General features: G+C 43.9%; 1 non-coding gene across 1 annotated transcript; it reads left to right on the forward strand.

The window, feature by feature from the left end:
- The first annotated feature begins 4,043 nt into the window (after positions 1 to 4,043).
- On the forward strand, positions 4,044 to 4,115 carry TRNAS-AGA (transfer RNA serine (anticodon AGA)). Its single transcript has one exon. It is a non-coding gene; the product is annotated as a tRNA-Ser (tRNA).
- The last annotated feature ends 1,083 nt before the right edge of the window (positions 4,116 to 5,198 follow it).

The raw sequence follows: 5,198 nt of genomic DNA on the forward strand, positions 1-5,198 counted from the left end.
CCCCATGGTTTGGATGAGACTCAGCCTGAGAACTGGCCATCAGCTCAATTGCTGAGCTACATGATTCCTCCAGTGAGGATCCCCAAATGCTCTCAAGTTCTCAAGTAGAACTCTAAGCACCTGCCCAGCAGTGCCTGAATTTATAGGAGAAACACAGCCTCGTTCCTATCTCTGAGACCCTTATTACTGCAGAAAAGTTAGAGCTTAAATTACACTAGCCACTGATTTGTGCACACACCTGGATAAGCATTAAATTCACGGTGTCAGAAAACAAGCGTGGACCACCCACTGAAGGCTCCTTACTTTTTTCTACTCTTGCTTTTCATCTGTCTTTGAGTTGCCAAAGAACGTTTGTGTTAAGTCAAAAAAAAAATAAATAAATAACGCTGGCATAGTTTGCTTTTGGAAAGCGCTTCATATGAAAGCTACAAGCTTTTGGTGGGTGCTGAAAGACAGAACAATAGGAAACTCCAAGTGTGACTTCTGGCCCCATCATTTAAGGCTGAATTCTCCTCTCTGAAACACAGGGATGGTCTCCGTTGCATAATTTAGACTCCTGGCAAGCACTTAAGTCCTATTCACGTGAATAGTGGCTCCGCTTACAGCCAAGGTAGAATATGCAATAGGCTCTGTGGTGTAGTTAGAACGGGGCTGATGAGAGAGAATTTTCCTGCTAATCCTCTCTCTATTCTGATACCAGCCTGGCATTTGGGAGGCGGGAGGACAGTGGTGACGAGGACGACACAGGGCGAGCAGCGATGTGTAACAGAACGTATGCAAGTCGCATTCCCCGGATGGAAGTGAAATGGACCACATTTTACACTAAAATTTTGTGCTGCTTCTAAGCATCTTGCCAGGAGCTATTCAAAAGACAGTGAACGTATTAGGATTGAGGGTCTCCAAGACCGAGAAGAACGGGCCCAGCCAGGGATAGGTCAGCACTTCTGAGAAGATTATTTTCACTTATTGTGGCCATGTTTATATTCACGTCATTGCTGAGGCAGGAAATCAACCTTCTCTCTTTTTTAAAAAATACTGGTTTTGGTTGTTTGGCCATCAGATTATAGAATCACTGAAATTCTGTATTTTACAACTTAACTTGGTTGCAAAGATACCGAAGTACAGCATTTAAAAAAAAATCTACTGATATTGAATTGCATGATGTCTGGGGCTTCCCAAAGTGTCCCCCCATCTTTAATGTGACACAGCCAGATCAGTGAGTCCCTCGCTAGGTGATATATATGGTCACAGAGAAAGAAAACTAGGCCCACCCATGGCTGGTTCTCTCTTCCTTCTGCTTGCTCCCTGGATGACTTCCTTCCTTTATTTATTCAGTTGCTTCAGATTTCATGCTAACAAGTAAATTCATTCCAATATTGCCATGGTTTCAGCCACCACTTATGCTAATAGCAGCCCTGCTCCCCGTTCTGATCTCCAGACGAAAGTCTTACTATCTGCTGAACACACATCTCTACTCGGTTGTCTTACAAGCACCTCACGTCTAAAGCTTAACTCATGCCCTTCCCTCCTCCTCTATCTGAATTTCTAATTGATGGGATGCTGTCAGCACATTTTGCCCAAGCCAGGAAAACTGGAGGTAATTATTGCTTCTTCCAGCTCCCTCACTCGTCTTGTACAACTGCTTTAAGAAAACGTACTCATTCTGCCTGTGAGTATCTCTTAATTCTATATCGTTTTCTTGTTGTCACCTTAGATCAAGTCAGTATCACGTCTTAACCTGGATCACTGTGTCAGCCTCCCATCAGTTCTCCCCGCCTCAATTCTTGTCTGATTGCAACTGATTCTATGCAAGTAGGAGTGACCTCTATAAAGCGTGATCGGGTCTGGTCATGTGACTCATGGCTAAAATCCTCTGGTGACTCTCCATGGCCCTCAGTCCAAGCTCCTTTGTTTGGCTTAAAAAAAGCCTTCCATAATCTGACACTTCCCTGCCTACATATAGCCCATCTTTCATCACCATCGGCCTTATGCCTCTCTCTCTCTCGTATCTGTGCGTGGCACTCTTGTTTCTGAAACCGCCCTCCTCTTGTCCACCTACTTCCTTCTCTTTACCCAGCATTGAGCTGGTGGACCGTCCTCAAGGGAGATTTCCACGATTCCTCTCCTCCCTGATCAGACTGTGGCCTCCGTAAAGACAGGGCCCCATGTCATTGTCACTTTGGAATCTACAGTCCCTAGCAGAGAGTCTCCCACGTGGTTCTCAATAAAAGTCCAAAGGTTGAATGAGGAGCTTGATCTCAAAGCACTACAGTCAGGTAGGCAGCCCTAAGGGCAGATCACCATCTTGCTCAGAGCCTTCACGAAAAGATAATTCCTTGTGTCCTCCTGGGTTCTCCGAGGATCCTGAAGTGGGTGGGGAATTAGATCCCCCTCAGTTACAGCCTATGAGCCAAGCAGACTCCTTTCACCCTTCTGAAAACTCTTCTGAAAATACTCAACAGCTGCAGTAGGAATGGTTGAGCTCATCTGGTGCCCAGAGTTGCACCATTAAGACGCGGCATGAACTCTTTGCATCTTACACATCTGCTTCTATAAGGGTGGGTGGAGATCTGCGTGGGGACGTGCAAGCAGGAAGAGGGGGAGGCACTGTGTTCTTCACCAACCAACAAGAAAGCAGACACTGGCAGAATTATTACTCCTAGGGACAGCATCTTTAGGGTTTTGCAGGGAAGCAGAGGATGTTCTGTTCCTGTTCTCCTTTTTTGTTTTATTTTGCTTTGTTTCATTTTGTTTTAATGAAAACCAAAAGCACCCCATATTTTACCCAACTCACATAGCTATTCCTTGTGATACAAAAACCTACCGCACCAAACATTGCTATAACAAAACGCATTCAAGTAGCAAATTATTTTTATTTTGCCGGAGTATATAAGTTACAAAATGTTTCTTGTTTCTCCAGCAAGCGTCGTGTCAATGCTATTATCCTGCCCTGCTTCCCTGAGCCTTATATTAAATATTATCTAGCATTCACAGTGGAAAAGCGAAAACAAAAATCTGAGGTCAAACAATACCGTGCTGAAAGCCGGCACCTGGCCCGAATGCCCACGACCTCAGGGATGTTCAGTGATTCCCTTGATGTCTATATTTTTGAAAATGGTTTTGCGGATTTTTATTTGAAGTTTGAAATAACAGCAGAGAGGCAAATCTCAGAGGCACAATGTTGTCTTGGATCCCTAGTTTTTTAATATTTTCCTTCAACCCTTCAGTTGGATAAAATCATAACAAGCATCCTTTTTAAATCTAAGAGATGATCCTATTGAGCAGACCCCACAGGGGGCTGTGGGCAGGGTACACAAGAGTCATGGGCATCTCGTTAATGGAGAGCAGCTAGAAGCCCTCATGATAGATCTCAAGCCCTCCTCTTCTACTCCAAGTGGGAGGCATCACATTTGGACCATCCAATCCACGTCTCATGCCTTCTCATAACCAGAAGCACCTTCAGAGATCGTTGCTGGGCTCTCTCTGAAGTGTGGGCTGATGCTCTGGGATGCAGAGAATCTGCGTTCTTTACAGAAGCCCCTGACCTTGGTGGGGGTCCTAGGACTCATGATTCAAGGGCTTACTCACAGCGGCTGTGTAACATGAAGACAGAACCAGTTCATCCAAAGCTCCCTAGAGGGTCAACAGAATATAAAAAACAAGCCCTTCTGTCCCACAAGGCAGGGAGAAGACACTGTGTTTGGGAAGCAGCGAGGCTTTTACTAGGGTGCAAGAGATCTCCTGCGGTCAGAGTGGTTTTAACTTGATTCAGACCGGAAGTAACAGCTCCCAGCATAATGCAAATAAAAGTACCAAGGAGTCTTCTGACATGAAAATGTGGCAAGTTATCTTTCTTTTCAGAGTCGCTAAGTAGGAAAAAATACAAATTAGGTTAGAGAATGATTGGCTAAAGAGAAGAAACACCATTGGGTTTTGAAATTACATGTTTTGGAAAATAGTCAGCTGTGTCTAAAAATAATAGAGGACAAAAGTAATGATGTCACCCTAAATCACCTTAGAGATAAAAGTAAGTAAAGATGGGGGACGGTATAGCTCAGTGGTAGAGCACGTGCTTAGAATGCACGAGGTCCTGGGTTCAATCCCCAGTACCTTCACTGAAAAAAAACCAAAAACTAAACTAATTATTTCTCCACTCCCCCCCCCCCAAAAAAAAAAAACCCTTAAGAGAGAAAAAAAGTAAAGATACTTCTGGCTGAGTGTGAAAACTGGTGAGTGTGACTATGGACTGTGTGTCTCCCTGTGAGCACGTATAAACCTTTGTCTCCCAACTAGATTGTAAATATTTCAAAGACAGAGACTGGTATCTGAGCCAAGCTGGAATCAAATAAATTCTTATTAAGATATCCTCTCCTAGTCTTTCTTTTCTTTAAAATGGTACTATTTTCCTGTTGTCTACATATTAGAAACTGACAAAATATGAACTTCTGGAGAACATAGACCACTTACTTATTCTTTCAGTTCCCCGATTCCGTAACACCCACTAAGCACATACTCAACTCCAGACTCCTCTCTCCTTCTTTCCCCCTCTCTCCCTGCCCCTCTGGTGCACCGGCACACACACACACACACACACACACACACACACACACACACACACACACACACACACACACATCTTTTATAGGGAAGGCTTGGATAACTAATCAATACATTTTTATAGAAACACTTTTGAATAGTCTATGTTCATGGAAGTAATGAGAGTTCGAAGGACTCGCACCAAGAAATGGAATGGTTTGAGTTTCTGATTGTGAATTCCTACATCACAGAAAATTGTCACAAAAGTTGTATTGGCTTCATTGGAATAAGAAAGGGAAATACAATCCCTGTTGGCTGTTTTTCTACCTCTAAGTGTTTCTGTGTATTTTCTTTCTTCCTTTCATACAAACAAACATGCACTGGGCACTTATTATAGATAAGATGCTGTGAGGATGACGGGTGTCCACCCTCAACGTGTCCAGGAGGAGAGCGATAAGGCAGCACAGCTGGCAGAAGGGCCGAGAGCCTCGAGACTAGAGAATGTGTCCAGTTTCTGCCACTTTCCTGCTGTGTGACCTTGGGTAAATCACTTAACAATCCTGAGCTTCAGTTTCCGGCTCTATAAAATAGGAAAAGCAGGTCCCTACAGGGTTTCCACAGGACTCCTAGAAAATCATACATGTGACTAGCAACCTGTAAAG

This window comes from Camelus dromedarius, chromosome 10 (assembly GCF_036321535.1).
Source record: "Camelus dromedarius isolate mCamDro1 chromosome 10, mCamDro1.pat, whole genome shotgun sequence".
Taxonomy (NCBI): domain Eukaryota; kingdom Metazoa; phylum Chordata; class Mammalia; order Artiodactyla; family Camelidae; genus Camelus; species Camelus dromedarius.